The sequence below is a fragment of the Ctenocephalides felis genome, unplaced genomic scaffold (assembly GCF_003426905.1).
Source record: "Ctenocephalides felis isolate EL2017-DRISC unplaced genomic scaffold, ASM342690v1 CF-g0.4_SCAFFOLD_01886, whole genome shotgun sequence".
In the NCBI taxonomy this organism is placed as follows: Eukaryota; Metazoa; Arthropoda; class Insecta; order Siphonaptera; family Pulicidae; genus Ctenocephalides; species Ctenocephalides felis.
This window is the reverse complement of record NW_020538040.1, coordinates 131,606,704-131,624,851: the sequence shown is the minus strand read 5'-3', so window position 1 is coordinate 131,624,851 and position 18,148 is coordinate 131,606,704. Positions and strand designations below refer to the sequence as shown.

Below are 18,148 nucleotides of genomic sequence, written 5' to 3'. Positions count from 1 at the left end.
TAACACTTTAGAACATGTAAACGCGGAAACTGGACAAGAGACAAAAATGTGATATTGATGCATAAACGAGTCCGACTCGCATGTGACTGTACTTTAGATTAACGATGATTAGCATCAATCAAATGCGTTTGATACGCCGCTGGCACAGATATAAAGAATTTCGTTGATAGCGGAAGATTTGTTCAAGATAAACGCAATATTCGACGAGATAAAGGTAGAAATCAAAAGGAGTTTGTGCGACAGATTTCTGAAAACAAATCAGAACATGCATTGTGTAATAGAGAAATCGATCGATACAGAAGTCAATAGGTATAATGACTGATGTAGAACTTAATTCTTGCAGGAATGGATTAAAATAAATTACCATTGAAGCTCTTTCATCTAACATAAGATATTGCAAATTAGCATTACAAATTAACTTTTACATATTACAAAACTGAAATCTGAATATTATGTGACAAATTATATTTTTCAAATTGTATGTCCCTTCTCGTTATGCCATTTTCGCCATATGTAGCACCTAACGAAGGCAGGTACATAAGTTGCGATAATTTATATAAAAAATAGGTAGTCCACACATACATATTGTGTGTATATATATATATATATATATATATATATATATATATATATATATATATATATATATATATAACAAATGTATTCTGAGTGCATAATAGATATTAATTTGGAAATATGAACAAACAACACTTTTTTGAACTAATTTATTAAATAATAATTTTCACAAACGTTTCGAGACTAGGTTTGTCTCATCATCAGTGTGTTATAATTTGAAATTTAAAATATGGAAATCTAAATTAGACTTGTAATGGATAACACAAAATGCTAATTAAGATTTCCATATTTTAAATTATAACACACTGATGATGAGACAAACCTAGTCTCGAAACGTTTGTGAAAATTATTATTTAATAAATTAGTGCAAAAAAGAGTGTTGTTTGTCCATATTTCCAAATTAATATATATATATATATATATATATATATATATATATATATATTTAATGGATAAGTCATGGATGTTTCAATAACTTGTAGTATGCTTCTTTTCCGAACAATTAATTAAATAAATAAAAAGCAATTAATTTTTTGGTGTCTATAATTACAAGCATTTACCGAGTCGAGTGAAGTCAAAAATTTTCAAATATTCTTAAGTATTCTTTTAAGAGTGCTTTTGGCAAAAAATTAGTGATATAGATTAATAAGATCAATATTGCAAAAAAAATCTGATGATGGAATGTATCTAGTTCCGAAACGTCGTAATTTAACATCTACAAAACTAATTGTTTTATTTGATTAATTGTTCAGAAAAGAAAATATACATATATACATATACATATATATATATATATATATATATATATATATATATATATATTATACATACATATATACATACAAAAATATACGTACTAAAATGCATATAAGTAATCAATATATGCGGTAAAAATGTACATGCATATGCAATTTATAAGTATATACAGTAGTGCACATAAAATGAACTGTTTATGTAATATGCCGATGATATTTTGTCTGAAAATTTTTGCAAATCCATGCAAAAATATCTATATAAAAATAATTGACATTTGCATATATTCATATGTACAAATACAAATATATATATATATATATATATATATATATATACACATTTTCATACATACATAAGAGTGCAATTATTGAATATTGTCATGTAGATATTTGTACATAGAATATTCATATAAAACTGCATATACACGTGGTTATATGAATGCACGTTTATAAATGTTTGAAATGTACCTACAGAACACGGTGCATTATGTATATTATTACGTACGCATTAAAGTACTCAAACCACAGGTAGATATACACTAGGAATTCCTACCTGTAGGTATGATGATATTGAACTGTCACGAGTGCACTTAAAATAGTTGCATTATAATATTAATTCGTTGCACTTGAAAATTTAATGCTGAAATGTCGAAATAGTCCACACAGCCTACAAGCACGTAACACACGTCAACCTCACTGGGAGCAAATGTCGGACTGAACTCGAGAACTGACTCGGTGCATTCGGCTGTCGGCTGTCGGGCGATCGACTCGCGACGTACGTAGCCAGCTCGGCCGGTTCGAAGTGGGAGCAGCGCCGGTCGTGCCGTCTCGTTCCGTCGGGAAGACTTTCGAACGGGCGCGAAAGAGACGGACGACGGCAGGAGCAGCGCGCGCACGACCCGGTGCGTATCGAACCGGCGCAAGGCCTTCGTGACGTCATACTGCGTCATTAGATTTCTGGCTGATGCAGTAGCGCTAAGTAGACGCACGATGGAAGTGAATCCTAGGGACAAATGTCGACGATGTCGATATTGTTGGGCGACCAGCACCTGACACTCGGTCGCAGGTCAAAACAACATCAGATTCCGACAAGTGTAATAAACGTTGGAATCGATCTTATTGGAATCCTATAAGCGCGCACTCTCGTACGAATAAAAGCGTTATGTAATTCGTGCATGCATCCTGATATACAAAATTCAGCAGGCTCGTGGTGCATGGCATCGGGCCTTAAGGCAAATTGCAGGAACTCCCCGTATCGAAAATTATTTTTTTCTTAAAAGATTCAAATGTTTTTTAAAAACTTTGAAAAAATTTGATATTTGAGATTGTTTAAATTTTTGAAAAAAAAAGACTGAAAAATTTGAATTCAATTTTATGTTTTGAAAATTTTGAATGCTTTTTCAAAGCATTTTGGTATTTTTGGTTACTTTTTATATTGGATCTCCGAAACCGCTAGACCTGCCTTCCCAAAAATTTCATCAGTTCTTCATTTCGTCAATGCAAACTAGCTGTAAGTGAAATTCTGTCTTAAGGCAATTAAGGCATCGTGCCTTAAGGCAAATTGCTGAAACTTCCCGTACCAAAAAATTTTTTTTTTAAAAACTATTAACATTTTTGAAAAAATTTACTTCGAAAAAATAAGATTTTTAGAAACTATAAATTGGACCAGAAATTACTTTCTTTTGAAAAAAAATTTTTTTTTTAATTTTGTTTTTTTTTGAAAAAAAAATGTTTTCTTTATTTTGACATATTTTGGAAAATCTAAACTTTTTTTCAAAGCAATCGTACTGCTTTAACTGCATAAAGACGAAATATCAATGCGCGTAAGCGCCGCGTCGCCGTCTAACGCGTAAACATTGGTACGGAACCCATAGGACTGTATACCAAATTCATACTTATTGTTAAAATCTCTATAAAATATCTGATAATTTGATGTGCATAAGTCTAATGATCATTTTTGACCGCCAAATGGCATTTTTTTTTTACTTTTTTCATTAGAAAACGCTAGACCTGCCTTTATAAAAATTTGATCGGTTCTTCACCTTGTCAATATAAGTAAAATGCTTTTTGAATTATTAAAATCGGACGCTCCGTTCTCTTAAAAACTGAGTTACCGTTTTCGGCACTTTTTGCCCCGTATCTTCGGAACGGCTAGACCTCCCTGCGCCAAAAACTAATCAGCACGTCTCCTTATCAATACAAATCGAATGTTTTTTGAATTATTCAAATCGGTTGATCCGTGTTCCCGAAATCGTCGACGAAAATTTGTATCCGCACATACATACACACACGTACATACATACACACACACACACACACACACATACATCCATTTTTTCTAAGGTATGCCAAAATGTCCAGAAACCTTTGAAACGTAAAGATATATAAAAATTTTCATTTTCGATTTTTTTGCGATTACTATAACTTGCCCTACGGGAAGTTAATAAAATGTTTTTAGAATCATTCAAATATTTCTATTATTGGCACTTTTTGCTTTGTATCTTCAAAATCGCTGGACCTGGCTTTGAGAAAAACTAATCAACATGTCTCCCCATCAATAAGAAACAAATGTTTCTTTGAATTATTCAAATCGGTTGATCCGTGCTCATGAAATCATCGACAATAAATTTGTATCCGCACATACTACATACATCCATTTTTTCTAAAGTATGCCAAAAAGTTCATATAAAAATGTATATAAAAATGTCATTACCCTACGGGAAGTTAACACTTTGGGGACGGCTGTCCACCTCAGTGGACAAACATACTCTGTGAGGCACAGGCCATTTTATAAACAATGACTCAGTTTGCATCGAAAAGTTGAATAAATTACATATAGCAGTGATAAACAATATTGTATTTTGAAAATAATTTTAAGTTATTTTAGTTGTATTTTTAGCCTTTTTCTTTGTTATATGGTCTTTTTTTTAATATTTAAAACGACCGAGCGCTTTTAAATATGGCAAAACGACTGGTAAATTTTGTGAATTAAGCAGTAGTGAAGATGAGTTTCAAATAGACATTCATACAGACAAATTTTACGAAATTACTATTCGCACCGATGATAGTGATGAATGTGATGATGATATTATCCAACCAACAAAAAGAAGAAGTTCGACAAAATAAATGAAGAGCGGGAAGATATTAGCGCAGTGATTTCCAACCTGTGGGGCGCGCCCCCCTGGGTGGGCGCCATACCGTCCCAAGGGGGGCGCGAAGCTATTTCAAAAATAGTATTTTTAAATGCTGAGTAAGTGTCAAAAACAAATCAACAAATTACTTAAAGTACTTCTAAGAGTGTTTGAGCTCAAAAAAGAAATTGCTATATTTCTTGTGATAACAAAAGAGACGGAGCAATCTTGTTTTAGGACACAAAGTTCCTCGCAAAATTTGCGTATTTAGTTGATATTTTTCAAAGACTTAGCGATTTAAATAAATCAATGCAAGGATCTCAAATTCGTGCTTTTGTTCAGAAAGACAAGATTACGGCTTTTATGAAAAAATTAGAACTGTGTATAGCTAGTATCAAATAACTTTATAACTTTAACATGTTTCCCACTTTTAAAATTACTTGTGTTACTGATGAAGTAGAAGTAAGTAAAGATCTTATTATTATATCAGTCAAATGACTAGTCTACGAAACCAATTTTCGCATTGCTTTATCTAATTACGTCCAAATACGAATGGATTAGAAATCCATTTACCATTGAGAAACATGATGATTTTGGTAATTCAAAAGCGGAGCAGAAAATGATAATTGATTTATCTAGTAATAGCACATTGAAGCAGATGTTTCAGGACGAAAATATTTTGTTAAGTTTTGGTTACCAGTAAAAGACGATTTTGCTACTTTGACAAATAATGCTTTAGAAATTTTATTACCATTTGTGAGATCTTACTTATGTGAAACAGAAAATTCTTATAATAAATAGTTATGTTTGTATGTATATTTTTTATAATTTCAGTTATGTTAAGTATATTAAAATTAAATTGTTAGAAAAATAAGAAGGGGGGGGGGCGCAATATTTTTTTCATTCGAAAGGGGGGCGCAAGGAAGAAAAGGTTGGAAACCGCTGTAATTAGCGAATGTGCCGATTCTCCTTCAATAATCGAGTTTGACATACATCAACAAACACCCCGACTACAAATACCAAGCAATATAAGACATCCAATAGATTATTTTACTTTATATTTTACAAATGAATTATTAGACAATATAATAGAAAAAATAAACCATTATGGCAGCAAAAAAATGACCAAATATACTGACTAATCAGTGGCATATTCTAAATGCGAGTAAAAGAAAAAGGGATTGTATTATCTGTTCTGACAGAAAATCACCAGGAGGAAAGCGGCGAACAACATTTTATTGTAAAACATGTCAAAATCAACCAGCTATGCATTTTGGAAATTGTTTTGAACGTCACCATTCTTTATAAAATGATCAAAAATAAATTAATAATATAAATGTATGTCCTTCAATGACCACAAATTTTTATCAAACAAATTGCATAACATACACAATGAAATCAAGTTTTCAGCCGGTTCAGTAGATTGTTTTGAAATCGGTGCCGTCCCGAAAGTGTTAAGTTAACATTAAGAATATTATGCACAAAACAAAACGAACTTCGTCCTCCCCTTACAGTAGCTTGTCAAAACACCATTGTTCTCTACAAGTGTAGCAAACATCATTCTTACCGGAATCCTATATGCACAAACCGTTTTGAAAAAATTGAAAATTATCAGAATAGGCAAGAATAGCACTAAACAGACAATTGTTCTCGCCAAGTATAACGAATCATTCTTAGCGGAATCCTATACGCACAAACCACTTTCATAGGAATGAAAAAAATTCAGAATATGAAATAGCTAAAAACCCTCAAATTCAAGACTTTTCTTTTTTGTTCAACTCATATTAACACGAGACTGTTTTTTTATTTCTAAAATTCATTACATTGCTAAGACAGATTTGAAACACATACCGAGAATTTTTAAATATTTTGCAAAACGAGTATACAGTATATATTATACTATACCATGCCATACTATATATAGCATACATTATCTTTAGATATTTAAAAACAAACGATGCCAATTATCATAACAATAATAAAAGAAACTGTGCATTTCTCATAAGATGTTGCGGAAGTGTGGATTTTTGGTAGCATGTTTAGTATAAAAAATGATTATTTAGATTTAATATTATTTTAACTTCTTTTGGTATTGAACGGTTAATTAAACGAGTAATTAAACAAATGTCATATTAATACTGCAGTCAATTAGTTTTGCTTTAAATTAGTTATTAGTTTAAATATTTGAATATTTATAAGAGTGACAATAAATGAATGCATAAATGAAGTTTTACAAATTACGATTAAAACCTCTTATAAAATTAATACTATTATAAAGTAGAGTAATAGATTGGAAAGATTTTTCTTACTGTTGCAGAAAACATTGATTTAAGATACGATATACTGTATATATAAAATTATTTATTAACTAAAGGAAGCACCTTGCAATTAGATCTCCAGAAAAGTAATTTACGTTGGCCAGAGGATGTCTTACCGTTTAAAATGCGGGTCAAGAATAAATTGGAACGAGCGCTGTATTTAATTATATAAATTTTAAGTATTTTAATCTACTTGTATAGTTTTATATAAGAATTAATCCGGCAGAGTTCAAATTTTAAAAATTGAATAAAAAAAAATCTCTAAATTGCCCCTTTTATTGTTTAAACATTTATTTTTTATATATCTTGCAATTTTTAAACTGTTCGCCTAATATAAATAACATATCTGACCAGTTTGCCAAAATGAAATAAGCAGTAATGTTTTTATCATAACGCGCTATAATAGCATGATAACTATAAAATCGCAATTGACAAAGCACAGCTTTATTCATTTTATTTCAACAATTTAAAAAATTCTATCAATATAAATAAGATGGGAAAAAAATTATTTTTTATTGCATCCAAACCCTTGATTGCTGTAGATTAGGTATTAAAAAAATAGGAATTAACATATTCTAATTCAACTCCTGCACTTTCAATGTCAAATTAGGAACGTACGTACACATATAAAAAATCCGATACTCAAAAACAAATAAATTACTAGAGGCATAATTCATTCTATTTTCAAATTTGTCATATAATAAATACTTTAAAAAGAGATGATCTCTTTCACTATCAAAAAATAAATTCTACCTACATGAAATTGTAGTCAATTAACTAAAAATTCCAAATCAGATCACACATTCAAATAAGATTCTTATAAACAAAAATATTTTAAATCTGTCATTCTTATCAGAATTTTACTTATTTGAATAATATGTAAATATTATGAACAAATATTATATTTGTAAGGTACATAGTATAATAAATATTCAGTTAAGTCTCGAAAAAACGAAATAATGTTTACGATAAGAGATTTAAAAATGTACACATGTAACTTATACATACATATATATATATATATATATATATATATATATATATATATATTTGAGTGTTAATTTGCAGCCAATAGAACTATTTATTTTCGACACGGTTGTGTGTCATCATTCAGAATTTTTTTTTTGATATTTTACAGTAACTAAAAGAATTAAGAAATATATATATATATATATATATATATATATATATGTATATATATATATATGTATATATATACAGGGTATCCCAGAACTTAACGTCATGCCGAAACGGAGTGATAGTACACCTATACCCCGTTTTATACGGTAGATACGTTCCAGAAAAAACAGTGTAACTCGAAACATTCACTTTTATATGAAACGTGCTAAACGAAAATCACTATGAAAAAGCTCTTTTTGTCAGTATTAAATATGATGTATAACGAATAAATTGAACGAAAAATAAATATTAATATATTTAACCCTCCGTCGGTCGGATATTTATTTACCTTCGAACGGTCGGAGTAGTCTGGCTGGACCACATATTTTTTCGTCCTGATTTTTTCATTGATCGGCAGCTAATAAAATTTTAGGAAAAGTCCAGAAATTTCAAGTCGATAGGATTACTAAAAGTATTTTTTTTTTAAATTGAAGTCGAAAAAAATCTGGCCAGACCACTCCGACCGACGGAGGATTAAGGGGGTTGTTCTTTTTTTATTTTTCTTTGTTTCGGTTTTGAGATTTTTTGATATTATGAAAGATAAAAACCTTAGAATCATTTCAACAAAAAAAATCATCTCAATATCTATTTTTTTGACGAAGTTATAGATATATATATCTCTATATGTATGATCCTCTGAAAGCGTTTTTTTATCGCTCCGCGAGCTATTGTATGCCAGATTCCTCTTTTTCATTATAATACCTCATGCACATGACCTTTTTAATGTGTCAGCATCTTTGAACACCATGGTGTATTTAGTACATTAAATTAAATGGTGTATTCAGTACATTATATTAAGAACTTTAAATACGTTTTTCTCAAATTGACTTTTTTCAATGCGGTGCCACAAATTAAACAAAAACTACAAGTCGGATCGACTTGCATTTTTTTTTAATTTGTTCACCACTGCAATACCGAGTCCCCCTACCTCAAACAACTTGATAACATTACGCAAAAAAATTTTGCGAAGCTTCTCGCCCCAAAAAAAGGCCTTTTTTGACACGTTTTTTTTTAAATAGCTGCCATTTTTTTCCTTCTTGCTTTTTTTCTTTTATTTTGGTAGGGGGACTGGAAACAAACTTCTTCTTCAACGTAATTTCTTTTTTTTTGTTTCGGGCGATGCGCAACGGATTTATCTGTGGCACCGCAAAAGAGATCGATTTTGCAAGACCGACTTTGGCGCCCCCTGGTTAAAAAATGACGGCGCAAAAAGAAAAGAAGAAAATCACGTAATATTCTATGATTTTGTAATTTTTGTTTAAAAAAAACCGCATGTCGCTATGATAAATAAATTTCGAGAAAAAACAAAAACAAATACCTTGCATTTTTTGTAACGAAAAAAGAACAACCCCCTTAATATCAAACTTATTTAAAATTTATAAGAAAACTATTTTCAATATTGCATTTTATTTATAGATAAAAATTAAAATGGGTTTTTACAGATATAACCTTTCTTTTACTTTATAGTTTTTTATTTTCATCTTTTGCCATTGCCGAACTATATTTTTTTATAAATTTCGAAAAAAAATATTCTGTTATTTGCTCACCTTGAATAAATTTACGCTATCAATTATATATAAACACTAATTAAAAACAAAGTTTAAAAACAATGATACTCTTTGTTTTGATATATCAAACAAAGTAGCTTATGCACATACAGAATTTAGTTTGGATCATAAAACATTGAGTTCCCATCTCATCTAAATATTTCCATCATAGACATAGATCCATTTTTCTTAAAGTATGCCAAAATACTCAGAAACCTTTGAAACGTAAAGATATATAAAAAATTTCATTTTCGATTTTTTTGCGATTACTATAACTTGCCCTACGGGAAGTTAATAACACAATTACCACCAGTTTTCAAGAACTAAAACTTTTTGTTGAACTATAATTTAAAATATTTAAAATCGTTCGACTTTGAGAGGACCTCCTTTGAAAAAAAAGAAACTAAAATGTGTTGGCGCATCAAAAGTTGCCGCTTTTGATCAGGGTTGTCAAATGACAAAATAGTTGGTAATTTTATTAATGACAAATTTTGAGTAAAAAATAAAAACTGAAAAATAGTACGAATAGCCGTTAGGCTAACGAATTTAGTTAGCATTCAGTTCAAATGTTTTTCTTTCGTGTACGACAAGCATTTAAACTGATCGTGATTAAAATGCACTAGCAAAAATCATGTCATTTTTAGGTTTTTATACTTTGGCTTGAAATTGTTCAATTATAAAACTATCAACTATTTTACCATTTTACAATTCTGATTAAAAGGCTGATTCTGTCGTAAAATAGATCAATGTTGTGGCTATGTTATGTATCAATTTTCATATAAAGTGGTACTAAAAACTGTCAAAATCCTATGTGGTTGCTGTGCAGTCAGGCTTTTTAGATAGAAAACCTAACCTAGAAAATGCATGATTATAAAAAAAACGTTATTATCATAACTGGATCTTTAAGATGGCTTGATAACATATGAGGAAAATTGAATTTTACGTGTAAAACGCCTGATCACACAGCAAATACATGGCATTTTGACAGTATTTAGTAGTATTTTGTTTGAAAACTGAAACGTGACATAGCCTTGCCAAAACATTGATCTATTTTACGGCAGAATCAGCCCATAAATGCGCAAATGTTTTATGAAACTTGCCAACACACTTTAGAACATTTTTTTAGAACAAGTAAGGCTTTATTTAAAGAGCCTATAAAGGAATTCATATTTCAACAAGAGGTCTTAATTCCTGAAAACTTGGGGCAGCTGTTTTATTATTATTACTGTGATCCTAGAAATGTTAATAAAAACTTAACCACAATAACCAAAAAATAGTCATAACTTCACCAAAACTATAGGTTGCTCATAAAAGCTCATAATTTCCAAACAACTGAAGTAATTTTTGTTTCAATTTTTTCAGGGGTTTTCTATATCATACTCAATTGATTTTATCCCATGTAGATAGATGATCAAATAAATATAATTTAAAAAAAGCAGGGCAGTTATAGTCGATACTATCGTTTCGGCTTGACGTGAAGGTCTGGGACACCCTGTATCTCTATATATTTACATAAATGAAGAAATGATATAAACAGAATTTAGTAACAATAAGTCGGAGAGTCAATCGTACTTGGAATATTATTTCTTTGAAATCTGTTTTTTACAATTTCTATCCATCAATAAACACTAAATGATTAACGAAATCAATGGAAAGGGTATTATATATGCAACAATCTACATTATTTTCAATATCGTTATTGAATAATATGAATAAATTAGCTCGATGTCTCAAGTTGTTTGTTTAGACGCAGTTTTGAGAAACTGTTTAACATAAAAATAACTGCGTTCATAAAATTCAAAGAAATGAAGAATTAGAAAAACACGACAGATTTTAAAACAAACAGATCTCTTCATACCACAATGCCGTTTATGGTACAGCAAATTATTCATATTTTAACATTTAATCCTAATATAAAAGATAGGGTAGGGTAGGGCGGTGCACAATGATCCACAATTTGACTTTGAGCAATTATATTATGGAAACCGAATCAATTACAACACAACAAATAACACATGTCAAACGAACAACTATCTGACCATCAGCAACTCATCATTGTAAAAATGTGTTTTTTGCTGTTTTTCAAGAATTTGTCAAATGATCAGCTTGTTACCCCATACAATGGCGGGGTTGAATGGGACGGATAGAGGGCAAACATGTTCCAATGTCTTATTTTATTTTTCAATTTTTTTTTACAAAATAATAGCTACATTATTCAACCAATGCAAAATATAAATGTAATGGGTGCTTTTTCACAGCATATAACTTTGATCTGGTATTTAAATAAATAATAAATTTTTCAAAAATCAATAATTTTTATAATTAAACCAGTTTCCATAGAACTTAATAGTTCACTATGTTCATTGAAACCCAGTATTCTATCGTTATACCAAGTAAATCGACTAATTTTAATTTTAACAAACGTCAAAAAAACTACTCATTTTCTCAAACTTTGATGAATTTTTAAAATTAAACTACTTGTCGTAAAAGGTCATAATATTTCAGTAAGTTTTATAAGACCATGATATATATCGCCAAAAAAAGTTTCATAAAAATCGGCTTAAATTTTTTTTAACAGTTAATTACAAGAAAACGGCTCAGTAGATTTTCACTTGAAACTAATCAGTATCATTTCCAACTAATATCTTTCGAACAGTTTTTGATTTTTTGAAATCGATGCGGTAGTATGAGCTTAAATGTGGACGAAAAGTTTAACACTTTTTTTCAAATTACAAAGAAACGGCTCGGCAGATCGTCTCACAAAACTGACAAACTATAGTCCTCATTGAATTATATATATAGTCCATTTTGAATTTTCAAAATCGATTCATAATTGCGGGCTAAAACGTGGACGAAAAATGTTTCACTTTTCTACGATTTACAAAGAAACGGCCCGGCCGATCGTCGCCGGTACAGCCGTTTTGGAGAAAACGTCGATTTACGGCAAAAAATCTGTTCACACACACACATACTTTTTTCCTTTGGTCTCATTCGATTCAGAATGGCTTGAAACGTCGAGAAAACATAAAATTTGTGAATCTGATTTTTTGATGAAAACATAAACTTCTCCTTAGGGAAGTTAATAAATTAAAAGCTTAAAAAAATTCGTATAAATTGGGACCCAGGATTGGCACTTTGTAACAAAAATCATTACAATTCAAAATTCCGTTTTGGAAAGTGTATATAATAAAACCGAATAACGAAATAACGAATTTAGATTTAGATAATGTTTCTGTATCAGAAAAAACATTTCGTTTTTGAAGTCTGATAAATTTAAAACCGGTTAAATGTTTGATTAGTTTTTTTTTCTATTTTACTACTTGTCTTAGATGACAGAAGAAAAAGCAATGAAACCACTTTGTAGAATCTTATGTGTAATTGCAGTGCTTAGATAAAAAGACATTGATTATCAAGACTATATTAAACTAAGACAATTTTTTTAAATAAATTATAGTAACTGATTACAAATCTTTACTGGGTAACCTTATGCAACTTTATTACAAATATAATGTAAAGTAGGGATATTAAAAGTTCGATGCATATAAAACTCTGTATATTTAACTTCCCGAAGGACAGTTTATGGTTCCACCAGAAAATCCGACTTGCTAATTTTATGTTGTCTCGACGTTTCAAGTCACTTGGAATCGTTTGAGACCAAAATTGGATAAACCTTATGTGTGTGTGCAGTGGCGGCGTTTCCCAGCCAAAAAATCGTTGCAATCCATGAATCGCCTTATAGTTTATATAAATATATAAATTATTAAAGTAAACGAGATTTATTGCTAATCAAATGATGACAAGATGTACACATATTTTAAATAAGTAAAAATAGAATGAGTGTTAGAAAAAATTCGCATTGAGCTGAAAATTTGTACAGGTGTTAAATAAATCATTACAAATGAAAAGTCAAAAGCCCCCTTCGATCCGACCGATTTTTTTTATTCAAGATCAAGGGTACATAAATCTGGTTTTCTCTATTTTCCGAGAAAACCATAAGAAATATCAAAAACATATTTAAAACAAACATTGTTTATTATAAAATTCTTTACACGAGTTTGTACATTTCGCCGTTAAAATCACCGTTCCTGAGATAATGCATTTGAAAAATTGAAAAATTGATAATCTTCATAATATGCAGCCTGTATACGTCGTCGAATGTATTAAAATTATAAATAAAAATTAAGAATCCACTGGTCTGTGCTTTAATACAAAATTCAATGAGACTTTTGAAGTATCAAAATTTAAAATCAGCTCTTAATTACCTTCCTGCCAATATCCGATTTTGCGGAATTCGAAAACGGTTGAACCGATTCCAAAAATTTAAAAGACACTCGATGAGAATTCAGGTTGACTAGTTTTTCACGACAATCGGCTGAACCGTTAAAATTAGTATACAAAAAAGTGCATAGCAGTTCATCCACGTTTTAGTAAATAATCCGGAACCAATTTCTGAATGATATTTCTGAATATGCTAATTTCAGTATTAACATGATACAACTTTGTTTTCAATAGTTCCTATTATTTAAATTTGCTCATTTTGTTTTACAAAACTATTTTAACAATTCTTTTTTAAGTTTTATATCATCACGATTATTCTGATACTTCATTCGCGTTTTTATACTGCCCTTATTTATTATTTTCCAAATTTAAAATTTAACTAGCGGGTATGGCATCGTGCCTTAAAGCAAATTGCTGGAACTTTCCGTGCCAGAAATTAATTTTTTAAAAAAAGATTTATTTTTTTTTAAACTTTGAAAAAATTAGGTTTTCGAGAAATTTTGAATTTTTGAAAGAAAACTTTTGGAAAAACATTTTGGAATTTGGAAAACTTTTTTTTATGCTGAAATATTTTTAAAATTTTGAACTTTTCATGCAATCGCACTGCTTTAGCTGCATGGAGACGAAATAGCAAAGCGCGTAAGCGCCGCGTTGCCGTCTAACGGACAAACGACGTTACGGAACCCATATAAATGTAACAAAATTGATACACAATATTAAAATCTCCACGAAATATCCGATAATTTGATATGCATATGATTAATTCTAATGATCATTTTTGACCGCCAAATGGCTTTTTTTTACTTTTTTTAAATAGATCTCCGAAACCGCTAAACCTGCCTTTCCAAAAATTTAATCTGTTCTTCATCTTGTCAATACAAGTAAAATGTTTTTTGAATGATTAAAATCGGACGCTCCGTTCTCTTAAAAACGGAGTTACCGTTTTTGGCACTTTTTGCCCCGTTTCTTCGGAACGGCTAGATCTGCCTTTGCCAAAAACTTATCAGCACGTCTCTTTATCAATACGAATAGAATGTTTTTTGAATTACTCAAATCGGTCGATCGGTGTTCCCAAAATCGTCGACGCACATACACATACATTCATTTTTTTCTAATTGTAAGGTATGCCAAAATGTTCAGAAACGTTTGAAACGTAAAGATATATCGAAAATAAAATTTCGATTTTTTTGCGATTACTATAACTTACCCTAAGAGAAGTTAAAAATTTTACACAGTGGATATTAAAAGTGTTTTTACTTTTGAAAAAATCTCAAGACGTAAACCAATTATAAATCCAGCAAGTTATATTATCATGCTTTAAATACCATGCCATATTATTAAAGTATTACATAATTTTATTGCAGGGCTTAGTGTCGTTTTAAGTAATCCTGATTCAGATATAAATTTAGCGAGTCGGATTTTCTGGCGAAAACACCGTTTGTGTTTCAGGTTTCTGGATAATAATAAAAAAAAGACTTATCTCAAATCTAAATTTCAAGGGTTATATTTCAATATTGAATTGATATTGAGTTGTAAGTGGTATTTTGTCTTGAAGCAAGTAGCATGAACTTCCCCATATGTCTCAATAATCAATTTAATCAATAATAGTTTTATTTATATATGAACTACCTGTCTACCTGACCATCTTTCTATATGTCTACCTGAACGATTTGTATGTGTACACCTGACCACCTGTTTACCTTACTAAACCTGCCTACCTGTTAGCCTGTCAACCTGTCTATCTTTCTAGCTCTCTACCTGTCTATACGTGTACATTTCTACCTCTCTATCGATAATTCTATTTGTACATCAATCAATAATATTAATTTGTAAATATTATTCTTTGTTTTTCTGCATCTCCAAAAACAGCTGGATTTGCCATCAAAAAAATGTTATCAATTCCTCATTTCGTCCATACAAGTAAAACTTTTGAATAATTGTAATTGGATAATATTTTCTCTCAAAAACTCTAATTTTTGCACATTTTGATCCGTATCTCCGAAACAGAAGAACCTGCCTTTGCCAAAATCTAATCAGCAAGTCTCCCTGATCTACTAATTGAATGTTTTTTGAATCATTCAAATCAGTTAATCCGTGCTACCGAAATCTTCGACTAAAGTTGGTATCCACACAAAACACATACTTCACACATACATAAATACATAAATTTTTCTTAAGGTATGCCAAAATGTTCAGAAGGCCTTGAAACAAAAAGAAATACTAAAAACTTTATTTTCATTTTTTTGCTATTACAGATAATATCTATTTATTATAGAAATCTATTAAATATTAAAATCTATTCTTTTCGCTTCTTTATATACCGAATTACTGTACAGCTTTGTGATGTTAAAATATATTATAGGTTATTTAATTTCGCACAAGTTATTTAAATATTCTCTGTACATCATACATGCGATTTAAAAGTTACAACAGATTTATTATATCTATTATATAAATACATATTTGAGTCATTAATTCACATCTAAAGTAGTATGCTATAATTTGAATACTGAGAATACTGAGTTATAAACTAGCATGAGAACCTAATGTCGATAATCCTTATTACATATTTGCATTTCATTTCACGTAAGGTGTAATGTAAATATAAAATTGCTTTTTCGTCTATCGATGGCATTCTATATATCGACACTATATATATTAATAATATATATCTTGGCTATAGTTTAAATATCATTTACAGGAAGCATTTCTCTCCTAGTGTTTTGTTGTGCTAATAAAAAGCATGTATGTAATTTCAATGTTCTTTTTCTTTTATGTATATTAAAGAAACCATCATATGATCTGTAAATAAATATAAGAAATATAACCGAGATTACTGTACATTAATATATGTATATATATATATATATATATATATATATATATATATATATAACAAATGTATTCTGAGTGGATAATAGATATTAATTTGGAAATATGAACAAACAACACTCTTTTTGCACTAATTTATTAAATAATAATTTTCACAAACGTTTCGAGACTAGGTTTGTCTCATCATCAGTGTGTTATAATTTAAAATTTAAAATATGGAAATCTAAATTAGCATTTTGTGTTATCCATCGAATACAGTGTATCAAATACAGTGTATCAAATACAGTGTATCAAATACAGTGTATCAAACGACTTGTGATGTAGATAACACAAAATGCTAATTTAGATTTCCATATTTTAAATTTTAAATTATAACACACTGATGATGAGACAAACCTAGTCTCGTAACGTTTGTGAAAATTATTATTTAATAAATTAGTGCAAAAAGAGTGTTGTTTGTTCATATTTCCAAATTAATATATATATATATATATATATATATATATATATATATATATATATATATATATGTGTGTGTGTGTATGTGTGCATGGTATATATAGCCAAATAAACGCTGATGAAATCACGATTTAGCATTAACTTGACTTGTTCATGATGAAGATTTGTTGAAAGAATATATCTCAAATATCATTCTATGCCATATTCAAGCAGACAAAAAACTAATCTTTTGTAGATTTTTAATCTTTTGAAAATTCCAGGGCTAGCAAAAATGCAAGAACTATTTGCAACTACATATAATATATGAATACAATATAGAAATACATATGCATATCGACATAAACATATAAAAAAGTATCGATGTTACGCCGATTAATAAACTATGCTAATAAATAAATAAATAGATAAATGAATATATATATATATATATATATATATATATATATATATATATAACTTTGAAATACTTGAAAAGCCTCGATGAAAACGAGTTTAATATTATCATTGACATACCATAAACATAACCTTTGACTTCACAAATATATATTTCTCCTTTCTTGATTAACTAACAGCACATTTTCTAGATGGTAAATAAAACACTAATGAATTAAAACAATTTCTTTTTTTATTGTATATAATAACCGTCAATATGTTTTTTTTTCAATATATTTTTATAAAGTTTAAAAATTTATGCGCGTTCAATTTTGACATATAAAACACTATCGTGTTTTGACATGACCATGAAGTTATTTTATATAGGAGAGTTTTAAATTTTAGTCATTATCATAAGTGAAGATGGTATGGGATGGTCGATATCATATATATATTTATTTTTCTGTAATACAAAAATTTATTAATTTAACGATTAATTTTTTTTATATAGCAAAGGAAATGCCTTTATGCATCCCAGGCTGGTGTTTTGTCTGAGTATATCGGACTCAATACCGCCCTGGTATAACTGACTAAAACCTCCGCTTTGCCCCTGCATCTGGTTCCCACGGAAACCGGTGTTAGGCATTACTTCGTGGGGGGAGAATCTAGAATGTTAGAATTCTTACCTTAAGTTTATAATT

The 18,148-nt window shown here is 29.6% G+C and overlaps 1 protein-coding gene across 2 annotated transcripts in view; it reads right to left on the bottom strand.

Moving 5' to 3' along the window:
* The window catches only part of LOC113378082 (sodium/potassium-transporting ATPase subunit alpha), a 35,242-nt gene extending 33,168 nt beyond the window's left edge, over positions 1-2,074 (bottom strand). For both annotated transcript variants that reach the window (XM_026618595.1, XM_026618594.1), the window contains exon 1: positions 1,885-2,074. The gene's annotated coding sequence lies outside the window, so the exon portion shown is untranslated. The remainder of the gene's footprint in view (positions 1-1,884) is intronic.
* Positions 2,075-18,148: the final 16,074 nt, after the last annotated feature.